This window comes from Lactuca saligna, chromosome 9 (genome assembly GCF_052625555.1).
Source record: "Lactuca saligna cultivar CGN05327 chromosome 9, ASM5262555v1, whole genome shotgun sequence".
Classification (NCBI taxonomy): Eukaryota; Viridiplantae; Streptophyta; class Magnoliopsida; order Asterales; family Asteraceae; genus Lactuca; species Lactuca saligna.
The window spans coordinates 157,168,381-157,191,621 of record NC_136425.1 but is presented as its reverse complement, the minus strand read 5'-3'; the positions used below and the strand labels follow the sequence as shown (position 1 = coordinate 157,191,621).

The following is a 23,241-nucleotide window of genomic DNA, read 5'->3' as shown; positions in this document are numbered from 1 at the left end:
CCATTGAGCGAATGAATAGAGATTTAATGTTACGAGTTTCATGTCTAATTTATCTTTCTCAAATTGTTTATCATCTATGTTCCCTTTTTGATATTTAAGTAACAATTATGTTGATGGAAACACAAAATGGTCTTATCTACCTTTGCCATATCATAGATTTTACAAAATATCTTACCTTTGTGGTCTTAATGTTCAATGTCAAAATTAAACATCAACTTTTTTTCATTGATTTTATTTCAATGGCATATTTAAAAAATATAAAATATTCAATCGTTTTTCCTGTGTACTTTAATTACTAAACTTGAGTATGTGAATATGACAAAATTGCAAGACAACCGGTTTGACCATTTGGTTTAAAGTCAATACAATTTTGAATGGAATGCCCCCTCCAAAAGTATGTTAGGGTGATAGATCATGATTCTTTTATATTTCCTTTCCTTTGTGAGTGAAACTTTGATTACATAGGTATGTTAGGATTTTCATCCTTCAATACATGTAATTTGTTTTTATATTTCCTTTCCTTTGTGAGTGAAACTTTGATTACATAGGCATGTTAGGATTTTCATCCTTCATACATGTAATTTGTTATGAAAATTAAGAATCAAAATCATCATACGGAGATCCAGGGAAGTGTTGGGAATGGTTTTAGGCTTAGAACTATAAAATCAATCTTAAACTATACCAAATGTAATTTCCATTAATCATATCTATAGATTACTATGACTCAAAACATTCACAAATAATGTTTCTTACAAACTTAAAATTTATATAGAATTGGTAAAAAAGGGGCATAAGTAAACATCTTTGCCCAGGGCATAGTAAAACAATGGACCGGCCTGTCTACACCATTATAAGAATTGGACCTTAAGCACTAAAACGAAAAACCATTTTTTAATTTTGTCAAAAATCTATCAAGCATACTATGGTATCCATTTATAATCATGTTATACTACCAAGTTATGTACATTTATTTTCTTTAAAAAAAAATAATAAAACCATAAATTTTATTGGATTTTAAACTCGAATCCTTTTAATATCACACTACAATATCGGGACTTTTGTTATTCATATTCTCGTTCGTTTTAACCGTTTCCGTTTTGGTTGCATGGTTGTCAAACTATCTAACAACCCTATCGCCGCTGAATTACCGAGGTTTCACGATACAGAAGGAAATCCAATTTTATTGCGGGAATCGGATAAATAAGGAGTTTTCATTTGAATCTTGCATAATTCCCAACTTCTGTTGTTCTTAGTAGTGCCAATAAATGTGGTCCTCGGTGGCAGAGAGATACATCTCTCAGATCTCAAACTATTTCTCTCTCAGTAGATCATATAAGTGGGCATTAGTTTGTCTAGGTTGTGTTTATATATGTGGTTTTGTTAGAAAAAGAGTGTTTTTCAAAAGTTCTTCAGCATCCAAAGTAGATAATCGGTCGTTAAAAGGCATGAAAAAGATGCATGAACAAAAAAATGCAACAATAAAATCAATGCTGGTTTCTTGTTATTTATTTTCCTTTGTAAATAATGCATGATGTCGTTCTCTTTTGTTAGGGTTCAACTTCAAGTAAGTCCACTTTTTCTAGCCTATGGTTAGCGAACAAGTTTCTATCTATCAAGAAACTGGTCAAAACCCACCACCTAAAAAAAACGTCCCCCAGTTCAGGAAAAATCACTCGCATAGAAGATGTTACATTAAATCAAGATTCTAGAAAGATCCAAAAAAGCTCAAATGTAGTGGGAACTTCCTCTAACGTTAAACAACATGGAAACAATGAAGAAGTTTTGAGGAAGTATCGGAAGTTTAAGAAGTTTGATATTGTTGAGGACTATTCGGATCATTACTATAAAGGATCAAATTCGGAAAAATGGCAAGTATGTGTAGATTTCATTATCTTGTTTAGTAAGATTTTCTTTCACAATAGAACTTCACAAGGAGAGTAAAGACTTAATGCAAAAAAGAACTCTTAACAGTGGTTATTACTCATTCACTTGTTATTTGATTTTTTAAGACACCTAGAAACTGGGCTAAAAAGATACAAGAAGAATGGAGGGTTCTTATGGAGTTGCCTGGTATATGTTTTGCTAATTTTCACAACTTATTGTCATCACAAGATTTCGATATTTGGGTTGAATTAAATTCTTGTTATTTGTTTACAGATACGATATTTGTTAGGGTTTATGAATCAAGTATGGATCTTTTAAGAGCAGTGATAAAAGGAGCAGAAGGGACACCATATCATGATGGTATTTTTTTCTTTGATGTCTACTTTCCTAACGACTATCCAAATGTCCCCCAGTATGTCACACATCTTCCATTAATTTTCCAATACTTTATTATACGATTATAATTATTTTAGTGAATAATAAAGGATTATATTCAGAACGTGTGTTGGAGTAGAACCTTAAGGATCTTAAGGATTCACAATAAAACACACACTCACACTGTAAATAATAAATGAGAAAGAGAGAGTTTTAGAACACAAACTAGTTCTATATTTCGTGATGGTAAACTGATTACAGGAAGGGGGATTAAATACTTCGAGCTACTAACAAATCTACCGAGAAACTTGCATCAACAGATGCTTCAACAGGTTGTGGCCACGTGCCACTTTATTCTCCTCAAGACATGGTCTTTAGAGGACCGTATCATCTTTTATTCAAATGAGCCTACAACGGCTATAAACTAGAATTAACCTAACACATTTCCCCCTTAATTATGAGTTTGAGCTGTAATGCTTTCAACTCCAATCAAGTTCCTCATCTCTGTAAATTTCACACGTGGTAAAGCTTTTGTTAGAGGATCTGCCCTTTGTTCTTCTCCACTTACATGCTTCACTTGTATCTCCTTTCTTTCAACACATCCCCGTATGAAGTGGAACTTGGTGTCGATATGCTTGCTTCTTCCATGGAAAACAGGGTTCTCCATTAAAGCTATAGCTGACTTGTTATCTACAAAGAGTTTGATTGCTTCTTCTTTCCACCCTGTCAGCTCCTTTATCAAACTTCTTAACCACAGTGCTTGACATGCAGCTTCAGTTGCTGCCATGAACTCAGCTTCGCATGAAGACAATGCCACTGTTTGTTGTTTTTGTGAGGACCAGGTGACAACTTTTCCAGAGAAGAAAAAAATAGTTCCTGTTGTACCCTTCCTATCATCCAAATCCGTTCCATAGCTATTGTCACTGAAACCCACTACTTTCTTATCTCCACCTATCTTGTATACAAGTCCAAGATCCTTTGTACCTTTAACATACCTTAATATTTTCTTCAAGGCATTAAGGTGACACAGTTTTGGAGCTTCCATGTATCTACTCATGACACCCATAGAGTAGCTAAGATCAGGTCTAGTGTGAGTTAAATACCTTAAACTTCCAATGAGTCTTCTATAATCTGTGGCATTTACAGGTTCACCTTCTTCATTTTTCTTCAGGCTTGATCTAGGTTCCATGGGATATTTAGTGGGATTACAATCCCCCATCCCTGCAATTTGTAACACCTTTTCAGCATACCCAGCTTGACTTACAATGATACTTCCTTCCTTTTGTGTTACTTCGATCCCTAGATAGTAGGTCAACAAACCCAGATCATTCATGTCAAACACTTTCTTCATCTGTTTCTTGAAGGTATCAATTAACTCATTACTTGATCTGGTTACTATCAAGTCATCCACGTACACACCCACCAACAGATTTGTTCTTGCCCTCTGAACCTTGTACACGCCATACTCCTGAGGGCAATGAGTAAAACCCATATCCTTCAAAACTTTATCCAGTCTTTCATTCCATGCTCTTGGGGCTTGACGAAGCCCGTAAAGAGCCTTTTTCAGTCTATACACCATGTGTTCCTTCCCTTTTATGACAAACCCATCTGGTTGAGTCACGTACACCTCTTCATGCAATGCACCATTAAGGAAGGCCGACTTTACATCTAAATGATGAACCTTCCAGCCTTCAGTTGCCGCCAATGCTAAGATTACCCTCACCGTTTCTAATCTAGCCACCGGTGCGAAAGCCTCTTCAAAGTGAACACCTTTCTTCCGCACATAACCTTTCGCAACCACCCTGGCTTTGTGTTTGACAAGCTTTCCTTCTGCATCTTTCTTTACTTTGTAAACCCATTTCAATCCAATGGGTTTATGACCTTTAGGAAGACTCGTCAATTCCCATGTATCGTTTTTAATGATGGAATCAATCTCTTTCTTCATGGGTTCTCTCCAAACCGGATCGTTTGCGGCTTCCAGGTACGTGGTGGGTTCTTCTCCTGCAAACATGATACGTCCCAGACTGGAGGGTCAAGATTTGGTCAGGTTTATCAAAGGCGTGGCAAGAATATCTCAGTTTAGGATAATTTTGGTTATTTATGTTTAGTCTTTATCTTTTTATCTTAGTCTTTATCTAGTCTTTATCTTTCTTAGGTGGTGTCGATATCTGTTATTAGTTTTGGAGTCAGATTAGGTTTGTTTGTTTAGCTGGACATTATAAATATTGTTCCTTGGGATCTTGTTGATTTTTATGAAATTAATAAAGGCCGAGAGGTATTAGGAGTACCCTGTGACTCGAATAACAGGTTGGGTTCTCAGGTTACCTGGGATCATACTAATTAGTATCAGAGCTGTTATCGGTTCTGATGATAGAAAAACTGGAGGGAAAGGGAACCAATGCCGAAAGGCTTGCTGCGCTTGAGGGGGCCGTTAACCAGGTGCTCGATGCATCTGAGGCTCATCGCTTGGAGGTGGCAACGCAGATGCAGGTGCTCACCAAAGCCGTTTCTGAGTTGACTGAAGCAATCAAGGGACCAAAAAAGAAACACAAGAAGTCTTAGGGGAGTGACAATGAAGATGACGAGGGGTCTGACAACTCGAATGATAGCGCTGAGACAAAGAAAAAGAAGAAAAAGCGGGATCCATTGCTTGATTGCCGGAAATTGAAGATTCCTGTTTTTGATGGCGCTGATGTTTACGGCTGGATTTACAAGGTTGAACGATACTTTGAAGTTCATAAATTGGGAAAGAAAGATCGATTGCGGGCAGTGGAAATCTGCCTTGAGGGTGCACCGTTGTCATGGTTTCGCTGGAATGATGCCAAGAAACCATTCCGTTCTTGGGGAATGTTTAAACGAAAGCTTCTTGAAAGATTTCAAGGGTCGTGTGAGGGCAGTGTTCAGGAACAGTTCTTGGCCATCCAACAAACGAGGACGATACGGGAATACGTGGATAGATTTGAAGGGTTTGCAGGGCAACTACACGACGTTTCAGAATCGATCAAGGAGAGCACATTTATTAAAGGTTTGAAAGAAGATGTTCGTTGAAAAACGCGCAAGGGGTTTATGTTTTAGGTGCGATGGAAAATTTTCACCGGGACACAAATGTCCTAGTAGGACTCATGAGGGGCACTATGAATTTCTCGTTATGCCTTTCGGGTTGACCAACGCCCCTGCCACATTCCAGTCACTAATGAATCAGGTATTCCGACCCTTCTTGCGGCGCTTTGTACTCGTTTTCTTCGATGATATCCTCGTCTATAGCAGGTCCCGGGACGAGCATGTGCATCATTTATCTTTGGTACTACTAACATTGCGAGAGCATAAACTTTTTGCAAACTGGAAAAAAATGTTCGTTTTCTCAGAATCAAATCGAGTATTTAGGGCATTTGGTTTCAGCTGAGGGTGTATCGGCTGATCCCTCGAAAATTGAGGCTATGTTGGAATGGTCGGTACCGAAAACGCTCCGGGAATTACGCGGGTTTTTAGGGCTGACAGGGTACTACCACAAGTTTGTCAAGGACTATGGGAAGATTGCAGGACCACTCACGGATCAGCTCAAGAAAGATAATTTTCGTTGGAATGAAGACGCTTTGCAAGCTTTTCAACAGTTAAAGTCCGTGATGACCCGTGGTCCAGTTTTGGCCTTACCGGATTTTACAAAAACTTTTGTGGTGGAAAATGATGCTTCGGATGTTGGCGTGGGGGCGGTATTATTGCAGGATTCTTTCCCAATTGCTTATTTTAGTCAAGTTTTGGGTGCTCGAGCTCGTCTAAAATCTGTTTATGAGCGCGAATTAATGGCAATTGTTTTTGCTATCCAAAAGTGGCGACCTTACTTGCTGGGGTGGAGGTTCGTGGTTCGTACGGATCAACGGAGTTTAAAATATTTTTTGGAACAACGGTTCGTGGCTGAAGACCATCAAAAGTGGCTTTCTAAACTCTTGGGGTACAGTTTTGACATTGAGTACCGCCCGGGGCGCGAGAACAACGCAGCTGATGCTTTGTCAAGGAAAAATGGGGCTGAATTGTTAGAGTTGGTATCTGGTTGCTCAATTGATTGGGATAGGTTGTGGCGAGAGGTTGAAAATGACCCTGAATTGGTCGATCTCAGGGAACGCGTCATTTCTGGTCAACAGGTTCCGATTGGGTTTTCGGTAGACAGCAAACGATTGTTGTTTAAGGGTCGTTTCGTGTTAAATCGTAATTCTTCTTGGATTCCATGGTTATTTCATGAGTTTCATGGGAGTTCAATGGGGGGTCACTCGGGAGTTCAAAAAACTTATCGTCGGATGGCCCGGGAGCTGTTTTGGACAGGGATGAAGGGTGATATATCGCGCATGGTGGCAGAGTGTGATGTCTGCCAACGGCAGAAATACTCTACCTTGGCACCTAGTGGGTTGTTGCAGCCCCTTGAATTACCTAATAAAGTTTGGTCTGAAGTTACCATGGATTTTATTGATGGCTTACCTAAGTCGGATGGGTTTTCTGTTATATTTGTGATCATTGATAGGCTGAGTAAATATGCCTATTTTTTTCCTCTGAAACATCCGTATACTGCTCTTACAGTTGCGTCGGCATTTTTAAGGGAGGTGGTCCGGTTGCATGGTATTCCGGACTCCATTGTTTCGGATCGAGATAGAGTTTTCTTATGCTTGTTTTGGAGGGAGCTTTTTCGGTTTCAGGGCACCAAACTTAAGTGAAGCACGGCTTACCACCCGCAAACGGATGGCCAAACTGAGGTGGTGAATAGGTGTTTAGAAACCTATCCTCATTGTTTTGTGTCAGATTCGCCTAAAAAATGGGCAAGGTGGCTGTCTTGGGCGGAGTTCTGGTACAATTCCTCTTTTCACACTTCCACTAACACCACTCCTTTTCGGATTCTCTATGGTCGGGATCCTCCCCATTTGGTTTATTATGGCAGTCAGCGTACTTCTGTGGGTTCTGTGGAGGCGTATTTGGAAGAGCGGGATGTCGTACTGAAAGAGTTGAAGGGGTTTTTGTTACGTGCTCAACAACCGATGAAGGCTAAGGCGGACAAACATCATAAGGATGAAGAGTTTGCTGTTGGAGATCGAGTTTTTCTCAAGCTCCAGCCGTATAGGCAGCATTTAGTGGCGCGAAGGGTGAACGAAAAGTTGTCTCCCCGTTACTTTGGTCCTTTTGAGGTGTTGGAAAGGGTGGGTCATGTGGCTTATCGTTTGCTACTTCCTGATTCCTCAAAAATTCATGATGTTTTCCACATTTCTCAATTGAAGAAAGCTATCGGGAATCAGATGGTTCTTCCTCAGTTGCCTGCTACCTTGACTGCTGATATGGAAGTTTTGTTGCAACCAGAGTAGGTGGAAGGCCTTCGTGATGGGGTTTCAGGCTGAGAGGTTTTAATACGGTGGAAGGATTTACCGACTTATGAGGCGACGTGGGAACTGTTTGATGATATGATGCATCAGTTTCCTGATTTCCACCTTGAGGACAAGGTGTCTGTTTGGGAGGGGAGTAATGATACGTCCCAGACTGGAGGGTCAAGATTTGGTCAGGTTTATCAAAGGCATGGCAAGAATATCTCAGTTTAGGATAATTTTGGTTATTTATGTTTAGTCTTTATCTTTTTATCTTAATCTTTATCTAGTCTTTATCTTTCTTAGGTGGTGTCAATATCTGTTATTAGTTTTGGAGTCAGATTAGGTTTGTTTGTTTAGCTGGACATTATAAATATTGTTCCTTGGGATCTTGTTGATTTTTATGAAATTAATAAAGGCCGAGAGGTATTAGGAGTACCCTGTGACTCGAATAACAGGTTGGGTTCTCAGGTTACCTGAGATCATACTAAAACATAAGTTCTTCATCTTCATCTTCTAACTGAGTACATCGATTAATCACATCACTCAGTTTTCGAAAACCCCTAACTGGTGTATCATCATACGTCGATCTGCTTGGTCTTGGATCAGATGACATGGATGTTGTATTAGATCCCTGGGGCGTTGGTGTATTTGAAGCATAGTTATCTTGAGAAATGGGTGTCTGTGGTGGTGTTGAGTTCAACGAGTCATAATGAGGACTAGGGCTTCCATCTCCATCTTGGGCTTCTGCATCCTGGGCTTGCACATGGTTCTCTCTGTCTTCAACATATGGGATTTCATTCGGAAACCTGACCCAATCTTGACCAAACACACATGTTTCCCCTTGATTCCCAGCCTATTTCCACTTCGTGGCTTCATAAAAAACGACATCTCTAGCTACATATTTTCTTTTTTCACTTGGATTGTATAGTCTAAAGGCCTTACTCCCAGGTTCATTGCCGAGATACACGAGAGCAATGCTACGATCACTTAACTTGGAGAGTTTATTTGCTGGTATTTTTGTGTGGGCCACACACCCAAAACCCTAAAGTGATCCAACGTTGGTTTCTTCCCATGCAGAGCCTCATATGGAGTTTTATTCTTCACCCCTTTCGTTGGAACCCGGTTCAAAATCTGAACAGAATGGCGCACTGCCTCTCCCCAAAACATTTCCGGTACCTCCATTGCCTTTAACAACGACCTTGTGGCTCCAAGAATGGTTCGATTACGCCGCTCCACTACTCCGTTTTGCTGAGGGGAATTGTCGCCTTATATCTTTCTTGTTGCAATATTCCATGAATTCCTTTGACACGAATTCACCACCACGATTTGTACGTAGACCCTTCAGCTTGTACCGGGTTTCATTTTCCACTTGAACCTTGAAGTTCTTGAAGGCTTCAAATGCTTCATCCTTTTGTCTTAACATAAATACCCACATATACCTACTGTAATCATCTACTAGAAGTAGAAAGTATTTGTTATCTGCTATCGTCTGTGGTGATATTGGGCCACAGAGATCAGCATGCACAAGCTCTAATGGAGTGCTTGCTTGCCATTGGGATTCTTGTGGGAATGACTGTCGGGTTTGCTTGCCTACAAGGCACCCTTCACAAACTTGTGTTGGGTGCTTTATTTTTGGGACTCCACGTACCATTTCTTTTTCTACCATGGATTCTAGTAGACGGAAGTTGACATGCGCTAGGCGTGCATGCCAAAGCCAAGCATTATCGTCTAGTTTAGCATGAAGGCAAACGGGTTGGGTTGTGTGCAACACGATCTTGTACAAGCGATTGTATGAACGTTGTACCTTCATCACAAGTCTCTCATATTTGTCATGCACCTTCAGAAAATTTTCTTTCATTTGGATGTGATATCCTTCTTCTGTCATCTGGCCCAAGCTAAGGATGTTACTACGGAGAGATGGAATGTAGTAAACATCTGCAATGATCAATTGTTCTTTGTTCTTGCAATCGAGTAACATCGTCCCTTTTCCTTTTATCTGGACTTTGGATCCATCTCTAAACCGTACTTGACCCATAATGTTTTCGTCTAGTTCCGTAAAGTAGCTTAGTTCTCCTGTCATATGGTTGCTGGCACCATTGTCTAGGTACCATGTATCTCTCTCGTTTCCGTGGTTGCCCGGAAATACTTTATCTTCGTTTAAAAGTACCACTTCTTCTTCTCTTTCTCCATACACGGTCAGTAACAGGGTTGTCTCATCTTCTTGTGCTTGAGTGAGATTTACATTCCCTTCTGTACGTTTTGGTTTCGGGTAGGGATGAGCAAAAGGACTGAACCGGCCAGAACCGGCCCGAACCGGACCGGAACCGGGAACCGGCTTTGGCCAAAATCAAGAACCGAACCAGCCCGGCGGTTCTATCGGTCCGGTTCTACCGGTTCCCGGTTCCTACCGGTTCTTGTCGTGTCTTCAAATGTTGGAACCGGTCCTTGAAAAATAGCATCGTACGGTTCCGGTTTTTGCCGGTTCTACCGGTTCCGGTTATATCGGTTCCGGTTCCTATCGGTTCCCGGTTCCAAAAATCTACAAAAATAACATCCCGGTCCCGGCCCGACCGGTTCCATCGGGTTCCGGTTCTGGTGCCGGTTCCGGTTCCGGTACCGGTTCCCCGGTCCATTTGTTCATCCCTAGTTTCGGGCATTCTGATGCAAAATAACCAAAATCATCACAGTTGAAACACTTGATGTGTTTCTTGTCTCGATTCTTCCAACGGTCTTGGTTGTTATCTCTTGACGGGTTGCCACCCCGACCACCTCTGCCTCGCCAACTACCTCTTCCTCGACCTCCATTTCTACCCCTTCGATCATTTTGAGACGAGCCTCAACCTCTTCCTCCTGAGTTCTTTTTGGGAGTTTTCTGACCGTTGTGTCCCTCTGGTCGGGTCAGCATCAGACTTGCTTCTGTGGTTGCATTATCAGATTGATGCTTCAAGCGGGATTCATAAGCTTTGAGTCTTCCAATGGCCTCTTCGAACGACATGTCGTCTACATCAGCATATTGCTCAACGGAGGCAACGAGTTGCAGGTATTTTTCTGGGACAGAATCAAGTAGTTTTCTAACCAACACTCCATTGGCTAGGCTCTCACCAAGGCTTACATAACTGGAGCTTATACCACTTATTTTCCCTGCAAATTCATTGATCGTTTCTCCTTCCTTCATTATTAAAGAGTCAAACTCACTCTTGAGTGCATGCTTTCTCGCCTTCTGAACCCGATCAACACCCAAGTAGCGAGTTTTCAACGAATCCCATACTTCTTTTGCCGTCTTCTTCTGTGCAACTTGAAGAATCACATCATCAGGTAACGCTTGGAATATGAATGCTTGAGCCTTCTTACTTTTCTTTTCATCAACAGCCACGCCAACTCGATGCTCGATGGATTCCCATACTCCCTGGCTATGCAGTTATCGCGGTCAAAATTTCAATAGCGGTCACATGCCGCTATTTGAGATCGCGGTTATCGCGGTGGTATAACGGTGATATAGCGTTTTTTTAATATTACGTATAATTTATAATTTTATATTATATTTATATAGAAGTTATATATATTTGAGTATTAATACTATAAGTATATATAGAATTAATATCATAAACCTAAAAACTCATATAAACACATAACATAATATTCTATTATGGTAATAGGGAAACTACCTAGTCTCAAAGTGTCAAATAGAGATTAATTGTATTGCCCATGTTCAATATCGGATTAGTAGGTTATGGTTGATATAAAGAGTTAAGTACCAAGTCATTGCCTCATAAGTGTGGTTCGATTTACAAAAAACATTAATGGAGTCCGACCATAGCAGCTGAAGTTGTCGTGAGTACAGAAAAAGATGAGAAAGAGAGTTGTCGATAGACGTAGTTGCTTTGAATGCTTTTAATTATGTTAGTTGTTTGGGCATTTTAAAATGAAAGTGTAGTGAGATCTTTAAAACTAGTTTTTCATTGACAAAGTAACAAAATGACCCTAAATGTGAACGAAAATGGAATAGCGCCCATAGCGCCGCTATAGCGGTTATTGAAATAGCGGTGAATAGCGCCGCTAATAGCGGTACCACGAAATGAAAACGCTAAGTTGAAAATAACGGTTCCTGACCTCCGCAAAACGCTATAGCGCCGCTATAGCACTGCTATAGCGCGCAATTGATAGCTTAGCTCCCTGGGCATCCATTATCGCCTCCATCTTTATTGCCCACGTTGTGTAGTTCGTGGTTGACAACATCGGGTAGTGGAGTGGTACACCTCCATTCCCGTTCTCTTTTGGTTGTATGAGTGCCATTGGTAAAGCTCACACCAAGCTCTTATTATGAACCCAAAAGCTCTGATACCAACTGTTGGAGTAGAACCTTGAGGATCTTAAGGATTCACAATAAAACACACACTCACACTGTAAATAATAAATGAGAAAGAGAGAGTTTTAGAACACAAACTAGTTCTATATTTCGTGATGGTAAACTGATTACAGGAAGGGGGATTAAATACTTCGAGCTACTAACAAATCTACCGAGAAACTTGCATCAACAGATGCTTCAACAGGTTGTGGCCATGTGCCACTTTATTCTCCTCAAGACATGGTCTTTAGAGGACCATATCAGCTTTTATTCAAATGAGCCTACAACGGCTGTAAACTAGAATTAACCTAACAACGTGCATTATCATTCTGGTGGCCTGAGAATTAATCCGAATCTTTATGAAAATGGGAGAGTTTGTTTGAGCCTTTTAAACACTTGGAGTGGTGGCAAGAATGAAAAGTGGAGGCCTGGGGTTTCGATACAAGTTTTGGTGTCTATACAGGGTTTGGTTTTGAATGCAAAACCCTATTTTAATGAACCTGGATTCGCACATTCGAGAGGTTCTGCAAATGGGGAGTATCAATCGAAGATATACAATGAAACGACTTTGATTTATTCTTTCAAAACTATGGTTTGCACCATGAAGAATCCACCCAAGGTATGTTTTTTTTTATGTTACCTAGTTATTTGATGCTATTAAATGGTAATATCACTACTAGATACCTAACCTACAATGACGGAATCAGGGACAGATTTTATCTGTAGCTAATTAGCGACGGTTTACTGAGGAATCACTGATGGAATGCATAAATATTTCAATCCAAATAATTATAGAAGTTTAGAGATGTATTACCAAGGGATCAACGACAGATTGGTTTGATTTTATCGACAAAAAACAGTCCCTCGCTGAACCGTCGAAAAGTAAAACCTCTAGGGAATAACGACGGATTGCAAAAAATTAGTGGCTTTTTTTTCCTGGCCCTCGCTAAACCCTTGCAGAAAATCTACGCCTTCCTTTTTTCATTCCTGTCTTTTCTTCCTTTACTCGTTCCATCGTTTTATTTTCATTCCCACCGATTTATTCCCAAATCTCTACCAAATCCCTATATGACCGTCAAATCTCTACTCTGTCCAGGAAATCGCCTCCACCACAGTCAACCTGTATCATCCCTCTTTGAAGCCTCTCAAAGGAAAACCTGATCTGAAATCACATCCTCGTTGGCTTTCTTCTGGGTTTGACTCCCTTCCTCGTTGACTCACAGCTTACTTCCATGCCAATGCCTTTCGATCTGTTGATCCACAACTACTCCAGACCGTACAACTGCTTAGCGGCAACAACGACATCGATCACCCGATAAGATAGCGGTGGTGGTTCTGTTGGCGGTAGCTGGATCACAGTGGTGGTCATCCCATTCAAGCTCTTGTTTATAGAAATTTGATTAACCTTGAGGTAATTTTGAACTTTGTGGATGATATGCATAAGTTTAGGTCATTGTATTGTGTTGTGTTAGATTGATAGGATTAGCTTTGAATTGATGATCTTGACAATTGATGAAGTTAATAGCATGTACCTAATTGAAAACAAGTAGCAATGTGTTGAAAATTATTCAATGAATCTCGTGAATTACTCAAGGAATCTAATCTCCTGGAAAGTGGATGAAGACTTTTCTTTTTGGGAAGAGTCATCAAAATCTAATATCTCAAAAGTAAGTTAAAGTGTTAATTTACAGTTTACAGTTACACCTGTTACTAGTAAAACACATATACATGATGGTATCTTATTATTCTTGAAGGATGCTAGTTTAGACAAAAAGACCTCCATTACCCTCAACACACAATCAAATGATCTTGCTGTTGATTCTATTGTTATGTCAACACCAGTGTGCCACATCAACAACATAAATGGAGAACAATCACACTTAGAGAAGAGCTCCAGTGCCAACTTACTAAATGTTGCAAATGATGATGATTTAATCAGGCTAGAATAGGCTGCTACTAAGGCACAAGCAGCTTTCAGGGGATACTTGGTAAGGTTAATTCATATTACAAGAACATTGCAGGAAATAGCAATTTACTTCACTCCACTTACTAATATAGGAGCTTTCAAGCCTTCTAGTAATATTTCAGTTACATTTAATGATGTGAAAACTCACAAACAAGTAAGCTATTCTTATTGTTCTCATTCTAGATAGATGATTATTGTTTAGTATATCAATACTTTGGCCTGCTATAATAATTCTTCTTTACTAATTCATCATCAGGTTCCTTTGAAGAAGGAAAATGGTCAGATATCAATGGTGCCTCTTTTCCAAAGTCAAGAATGCATTGCTGGAGTGGTATTTATTGATGGTTTTGTAATTTTGTTGGATAATAAACCTCTTACTTGCTAGCTACTGATCGAAACAAGTTGAATTTACTTATTTACCCTTTTTGCAGATATCTGTAGACCCAATGCAAGGGAAGAAGGTCGAACATAATGGCATTAAAATAGAACTCCTTTTTCAAATTGGTGAGTTTTCTACTTATTTATAGGAGAAATTGTCATGCAAATCAATATTAATAATACTTTAGTATTTTATTTCTGTTTGTATAAATTTATTTTGACAGAGGCAACTTCTATGACTTTACCTCTGTTGGTAAGTCCATCTGTTTGGAGGCTAACTTTTACATGTTATTGATGAAATGACAACTTTTATGTTGTTTTTTCCTTGATAATTGATAATTCAACATCATTATTCATCAGTAATTTACAATGTTACCCTTTCTTATGTAGTTCGTGAATTGGATGTTCCTGGTGAAATATATGAAAGGAAAACATTTCCTTTTGAATTTTCTTCAGTTGAAAAGCCTTATGAGACATACAATGGTGTCAATGTGCGACTTACGTAAACACCATCTTATATCTAAATTCAAATAACATACAAAAAAGCATAAAACCATGATTATGATTGCATATAAAATGGGTTTTAGCAAGTGATGAAGCTCTATTTTTGTAGCAAGTTGAAAATTATAGTCTGTGTTCTAGAGTGAAATTAAGTAGTTGATATCTGCGAAAAATGTTTTCTCTTGATCACAATTTAAAAGTAAAATTAAAGCAAAAGTAACACTTTACATGGAAATATATTTAGTGTTATAAAATATCTCCATATCTCCATGTGAAATATATTTTGTAGTTGTTTCCTTTTATTAATTTTTTTAATCATTATTCATTTCTTGACAGATCAATGTGTCAATATATAAGTACGACATCCCTTGAGTAGTTCTCCAAGGCAGGTATGTAATTTTGTATTATTTCCTCTTCTTTTTTGGCCAATGCATCTTTTGATCAATGTAATGTAACCATTGAACGATTATGATAAACATGCTCTAATGATTCTATAGGAAACATGATAATAACCTCCGTTAATGATTTTAGAAAGACAAATAGAATTAGTTTTTATTCCCTTGGTTGATGCAAGTGTCGCTAGAGCTGAGGGTTTTCAGTTGGCCAAATGTCTCTCTGTTTTTTGATCTCATCGCCATTGGTAAACTTTCAATCAACTTACGTATCATCACTTTTCACCTTTCATCGTCTATCTATTATTGATCACTTCTCGGATTTACATTAAGTAAAATCGATACATACATATATATATATATATATATATATATATATATATATATATATGTTTTGTTGATTAATACACGTTGTTTCTCTTAGTGTCGTTATGCAATGAATTTGTTATATATGTATGTATGTATGTATGATGTTGGGATGTATTGGTATCAATTAACCTAAAAGTCAAACCAATTTTATCAGGATTTGGAGAAACAATTGGAGCTGGAGTTTACATTCTTGTTGGAACAGTTGCTAAAGAGAAAAGAGGGCTTGCAATCACAATATCATTCCTGATAGCCGGAATAGCAGCTGGACTTTCAGCATTATGTTATGCATAACTCGCATGTCGTTGCCCATCTGCAGGGAGTGCATATCACTATTCTTACTTATATGTTGGAGAAGGGTAATCTCGTAATTTCTCATAAGAATTCTCTTATTCATATATTCATATTTTCTTTCTGCAAATCAATATTCTATCCCCTTCAACTTCCAGTGTTGCTTGGTTGATTGGTTGGTCCCTGATTCTTGAATACACACTTGGTGGAGCAACTGTAGCCCGTGGCATATCCACAAATATGGTGCACTTCACCTCCTTTTTCTTTCAACCTAATTTATAATTTCAATTTTCTTTTTCTTTTTCTTTTTCGAATTATAATTTCAGTTTTAAACAGGCTGTGTTTTTTGGAGGTCCAGATAAGCTTTCTGCTTTCTTAACTCGACCCACCATTCTTGGAATTATAGTTGATCCTTGTGCTGCTGTTTTAGTCTTCATTATAACTGTACTACTTTGCACTGGAATCAAAGAGGTATTTTAGTCCTTTCAGTTAATGACTTATTCTTAAATTTTATTATACTAATAAAATGAATACTTTTAGAGTTCATTGGCTCAAGGCATAATCACAATAATAAACGTTGTAGCCTTGCTTTTCATCATAGTAGTTGGTGGACACATAGGTTTCAAGACTCGATGGGTGGATATAAAGTTCCAGGCGGGTAATATGTTCATTTTTTTTCACATGTGTTAAATTACCATTTTACCCTTGGCAACATGAAACTTGTTTCTGATTTTCAGGTATTTCCCGTTTTTTCTCATATGATGGTTTTGATGCAGTAACCAGCACAGCCGAAGAGGTAACACTAGTGATTGTGATTGTTCTTTCTAAAGGGTATAATTGTAATTTTCATATTGTTTATATTACAGGTGAAGAATCCTCAGAGAGATGTATCTGCTGTTGTGATTAGTTTGGTGCCATGTTCCTAATTAGACCCTGATACCCCTATCGCCTCTGCTTTTGCTAGTTATGGAATGAATGGAGCAATGTAAGCATACAACATTTCTTTCTGAAGGGCATAATTGTAATTTCATGTTTATTTACATCTAAAACGATCATCATGATTTCATATATGTTATAACAATCGGATCTGTTACTACTCTCTGTGCTGTTTTTGGTTGTATCATTATTTGATGTTTTTTAGTATAATAATTTGATGATTGTAGTATTTTTTTTCCTTTTAGAATCATAATAAAAAATGATATTACAAGTTCGCGACGGATTAGACAAAAAAAATAATAATAATGCATGAATTTAGTGAGGGATTAGCTACAGAAAAAAATCATGTCTAAAGTTTGTGACGGATCAACGACGGAAAAAGAACAAAATTAATTTAAGAATTTTTCGAGGGATTAGCTATGAGGAAAAATCATGTCTAAAGGTTGCGACAGATCAGCGATGGACAAAAAAAATTTAGTATATGAACTTTGCAAGGGATTAGCTACGGAAAAAAAATGATCATGGAAATTTGCGACAGTACAGCGACAGAATGTCTTTAACAAATTTTGTCGCTAACATCCTGGGTAAATGTATTGAGTAACATTTAGCGACGGATACTTTGTTGCTAAATTTGTCGCAAGGAAAAACTAATCCGTTGCTAAAACCCTCGCTAAGTCATTAGCCACATTTTAATTACCTATGGAGTGAATCTGTCGCTGATCCATCGCAAATAACATTTAGCGATGGAATAGCGACGGATTCGTCCGTCTCTAAAACCCCTGTTTCTAGTAGTGTATGCATATATACGAGGGTCAGGAAACTCTTAATTTACATAAAAAAAAAAGCCGTATGTTTGTTATATTGAATAGATAAAAGAAGTTTGTTGCTTATTAATAAAGTGGTAAGAGTAGTTTTATTTACCCATAAAAAATATACTTTTGTCATCGGTGAGGTTGAGTTTTGTCACCCTATTCCATATTTGTATATAGGAAAAAGTTGTCTCATTTACATTAATTAGTCCTTTCTTACTCTCTTCGACATTTTTATTATTATTATTATTATTATTATTATTATTATTATTATTATTATTATTATCTCTGCCACCGAGGACCCCACTAACAAGACAGGATGTTAGTGGCACCAAAATTATAAGTATTTGTCTTATGCAGGAATGTTTTGATGTTTTAATGTTTTTATGGATGCAGCATTTTGAAGATTTGGTGATTGGGCAATTTCATGACCATGCAGTTACTATTTTGACACTTTGTAAAGGTTATATTAAAGGTGCAGAAGTAGGATGTTGTGTTAACACGGGTGAGAAAGGTGCAAATGGTTTGGGGAAGAATGTTGATAGGTACATGAGGAAACTTGTTCGGGCATTTACAAAAATAGGAGTTAAAAATGTCAAAATTTTTGCCTCGTAACTCGATATATACGTGGCATTTTTAGTATCAAAGAGAAGCCATCGCACATCAGTACTTAACTACTTATCTGATTATACTTTTAGCATTAGGTTGTCGTTTGACCTATATATATAGATGTTTAAGATTTTTAAGTCGAAAGCTTTTCATTAAACATAAAAGTCCTATTTAATTTAATGAATTTATGTTCATATTTATTTATATAAACTTTTCTACAGTTAGATGTATTTTATTTTGTATTGAAGTTAGTAGTAGTATGCATATAAGATTAGATAGTAGTTTGATAGTTGCTGATTGGGTTAAAGTTTCTGACTGAATCTACATCTGACTGAAATAATGTTGTTTGATTATATCTCTGACTAACTATGATGAATGATAAAAAATGAATATATTACCCGTTGTGTTTTATGCCGGATAAAATAATTATCAAAAATTACAAACTATCACACAAAAATCAAAATAAAAATTGTTAGTAATGAGACGTAGAATCATGTGATTTTTACACCAAATTGAAGTAAATGCCAACACTTGACCAAATTCATTTAAAATGCTTCAATCCCCAACAAATGAATAAAAAATTAGTTTGAAATTACAAAAATTATACAAAAAATAATAATAATAAGTACCATCAAGAAAAGTTTGGCTAAATTCTGGTGAGTACATAGTACACAATATAGTTTTTGCTAGCGAACAACTACCAACACATTCAGGTGTTGTTTGTTTTTTTCTGAATTAAAATGTCTGCAGTCTGCGGACCACATCTGTAAATCTCTGCAGCAGAAGAGGTGGATCAAACATCTGGAGTTTGAAAAAAAAAAGATCGTGTGTTTTTTCAACATCGGCAGTCAACTAAAATAAACTAAAATTTAAATAAACTGATTTTTTAAACTACAAAATGGTTTTTTAATATATTTATGACTTTGTTATAAATAATTAACAAATCTAAATCAACTTTTATGTATTATTGTATAAAAAGTGAAAATAAAAATGGTACAAATTAACGTATATATTTGATAAAAACCAACAATTTTGGTCGCAAAATTATGCTTAAACATTGTAATTAAGAATCAAAGAATTTGATATATATATGAATGAAAATAAACTTCGATTTTTTCAATTAAATAAATTAAAAACGTGCCATAAATATTTTTTCTAAAAAATTGATGATGTTTTATTAAATAATGTTTTATAAAATTTGGCACAAAAAATATAAGAATATATATATATATATATATATATATATATATATATATATATATATATATATATATATATATATATTTCATATTTATATAAATAATTTTAACGATCATTATTGTAATAGACTTTTATTTATAAATTTGTTAAAAATATCATGTTTGTGTTGTCAAACTTTTTTTTAAGTATTGTAACTTTTTTTTTCAAAGTGTTTATCACTAATAAAGTTGGAATAAATATAAATTCAAAAAACCTAACAAATAAAAATAAAGTATATGTATTTTTTTAGACTAGAAGATGTTTGAAGATGTTAGAAGACTCTGGTCCACATCTGCGCCAAGAAGAGGGCGCACATATATTTTTAGGTCTGCAGTCTTCAAAAAAAACAAACAGTCTGCGAAGACTAATGTAGGCGCGTGGTCCGCGCCGTGCAGAAAGAAGAGGTCAGGAAGATTTGCGGACAAAAAACAAACACCACCTTAGTATTTTAGTTCTCACAGCTCACTTGTTGATTCAAGCTTTATTCTCTTCATCATCTTCTTCAATCTTAGGAGCTAAATAAATCCTTCATATACCCTAATTCTGCTATCTTGTACTCCACTACATGTTGCTCTGAAGACAAACTGATTGTCACAGTAATGGGCAAAGGAGTTGCCTTTGTAACCAATGTCTACGATGTACCTTATAGACAAGAAAAACATTTGGCAGTAACCAAATCTTATTTTTCTTAATTCTAGATAAGTTAAACTTCATTCCCATCTCTTAATCTTACACACAAATAAGATATTGTAATCTCTTTTATCCATCCCTCAACTATTTCCACTGCAACTTCTTTAACCATCTAAAAATTTTCGTTCTATTACTAACCCACCATCAACCATAACGAACTAGTCAAACTAGTGGATTGCTGCCCTATATGATGGAGGTATACACAATCAATTACATAAAAGATAAGATTTTTTTTTTTCAATTTTACTAGCTAGTTGTCGATCCCATACCCAAAATCAGCGTTCTCAGATCCACAATCAATGTTACAAATACTCGTTCCTGTCTATCAGAATCACGAATTAAGGTATGGTCAATTCAATTTTGCAATTGGTTCTTTTTTTGATTTGGGTCGCGTTCCACAGGCGATCGGTACAAAAACATACCATAACGATGGTGGAGTACCAGCAACGGGGTTGCCTGCTGCAACGAAGATGATGGTCAGCGAGAGGGTTAGAGACAGAAGAAGCTGTTGCTGGAGCATTAGAAGAGGTGTTCAGAGTTTGAGGAAGAAGCGATATAGCTGTATAGTTCATCAATTTGGCGACGAAGAAGAAAGGTGTGAAGAACAATCGTGTTTTAGGAGAAGGGAAAATGGAGGGCAATCAAGCAAAATAACCGAGTCAACTTCCTTTTTGTATGGGACCAAGTCAAAAAGTGGGTCAGTGGTTTTGGACAGGATCATACAAAAATACCAATTATCAAACATGCTGACCCGGACTGAGTTAGCCAAAGTGCTGACTGGACCGGTCAGGAGGATATCAAACAAGCCCTAGGTTAAGTTGGAGTTACATCACCTTAGGGTAGAAGAGTGTAGCTTCTTACACATAAAGATGTGCCATATCAGCTAACAAATATAGCCACTAACTTCTTACAAGATATAGGAAATAGTGTTTGGATGCAAGTTAGTTTGGAAGAAAGAGATATATAGGGAGAAGTAGAGTGAGAAAGAAAGAGGGAGAAAGGAGAGAGATTGTGAGCATCCATAAGAGTCATCAACCATCACAATAGAAGAGGTTGTACGTGGTGTTTGGAGCAAACTTACGTGTGACTTGGTCTTGCCAAGTCACCTAACACGTGGGAATTCAACACACTCTAAATAGCCTAAGGATTCTTTAACTTAGGCATCTGACCCATCTTGTTCATCTAAGGGGAGTAGTAGCTTACATAAATGATGGGAAGCTTGTAATGAGGAGCTTGTAGTTAATTAGGTATTGTAGAAAACAAACTTAGGTTGTTTTTTGTTTTTCTAGTGTATTGAGAATGAACTAGAAGTTTTCACAACCAACAATGATTCTCTCTATTTTAGTTAATTTCATATATATATATATATATATATATATATATATATATATATATATATATATATATATATATGTGTGTGTGTGTGTGTGTGTGTGTGTTTGTAAGTCATGCCTTTGTTTGTGCAACAAATACAACTCGTGGCACTTTTTGATCTTTGTAGGTAATGAGAGCATATTCATGTCATGAAGTAGTTGGAAGGTGATTATCTATATGTCGTTTATTGTGAATTTGTCATTGTGGAGATTGATCATGGTTATAGTGATGATGCTCAGGTCAAAGCCATTTAATATTCAGATAAAATGTTAATATTCTAATTCACAATAATGTTAGGAAAAACTGGATCCATGTGATGAGTGTTACGGATTTTCTATATTTATATGATGGAAAATTTGAATTTTCTATGATAATCTTTGTAATTTATACTACATGTCAAATATTTTTTATATATCGTATGAAACTCTTTGTATTTGGAATTAAGACTTTTTTGAATATTAAATTGTATTTAAGAACAATATTAATATAATATAGGGTAAATTACATCAATCGTCCTTCGTCCACGTGCCAGAAAACATGTTTAGTCCTTATTTTCAAAAATTAACTCGGACCGTCCCTCGTTTGTTTAAAACTTGCTCACTTCATCCCTTCACATATAAAAAGACAATTTTACCCTTAATAATTTCTTTTTTAATTTTCTTCTACTTATTTATCATTTTTAAATTAAAGAGAAATAAAAAAATAAAAAACCTCCCACTAAATCACCCCTCTTGTTTCCATTTCCCCTTTTTGCTTTCGTCCCCAACTCTTGGAAAACAAAAATGGTGGACTACTGTAACTCTCTCTCTGCTCCGGCCCTAATTCTCCTCCGTGTCTCACTACTTTTCCGGCGAGAGAAGCTGATAATGATGGCGATCGAAATATGAAAATCTCTGACTTCAGACCGTCGGCATCGCTGGATTCACAAAAGGACAGGACTTATGCACCAGTAATTGTTCGCCGGAAAGGCTGCGATTGATTAAAGGCGTGGAACTTCAACATCACTGCGTGTGGAATTCTGTCGTTTACACTCCCTAATGGAACTTCTGCACCACAAATCTGAAAATCTCAGTTTTCAAACAGGAACTTCACCACCCAACACAAATTCATCAATCTCTGAATTCTTCGTTTTCCAAAATTACTTAAGATTCAGATAAGCAAAACATAACAACAGATGATTTTTGCATTAGGGATTTTGGTTTTGGATTTGAGTTTGAATTTGCAGGTTTGATTTTGGATCTACATTTGAATTTCAGATTTGATTTTGGTTTTGGGTTTGAGTTGTAGATTAGATTTTTGTTTTGTATTTGAGTCGCAACTTCGAGTTTATGGAAGGAGATGGTGACCGGAGCAACTGCCGGGCACTAAGTCTATAGATGGAGATGGTAATTGGAGGTGGTGCCGGTAATCGGGTTTGTGAACGAAGATGGTGATCGGGATCTTGAAGAACATTAAATGAATTGGAAAGGAAATAAAGATATTAAGTGGGTCATAATATTTATCTTTTTTTTTTTAGTTAAAAATAATAAGAACATTAAATTAATTAGAAAATAAATACCAAAAGGGCATAATGGTCATTTCAGGTACTGTAAGGGATGAAACGTGCAAAATTAAATTAATGAGGAATGAAACATGTAAGTTTTAACCAAACGAGGGACGATCCGAGTTAATTTGTGAAAATAAGGACTAAACATACTTTCTGATATGTGTACGAGGAACGATTGATGTAATTTAACTTATAATA

General features: G+C 37.0%; 2 pseudogenes across 1 annotated transcript; both read left to right on the top strand.

Moving 5' to 3' along the window:
* The first annotated feature begins 1,454 nt into the window (after positions 1–1,454).
* LOC145016855 (putative ubiquitin-conjugating enzyme E2 38) lies at positions 1,455–18,314 on the top strand (annotated as a pseudogene).
* On the top strand, positions 13,620–17,005 carry LOC145018642 (cationic amino acid transporter 2, vacuolar-like; annotated as a pseudogene). The gene is made up of 10 exons (XR_013667106.1): positions 13,620–14,243; positions 14,344–14,416; positions 15,128–15,180; positions 15,289–15,431; positions 15,707–15,908; positions 15,999–16,083; positions 16,177–16,311; positions 16,381–16,498; positions 16,578–16,636; positions 16,707–17,005. The product of XR_013667106.1 is annotated as a cationic amino acid transporter 2, vacuolar-like (transcript).
* Positions 18,315–23,241: the final 4,927 nt, after the last annotated feature.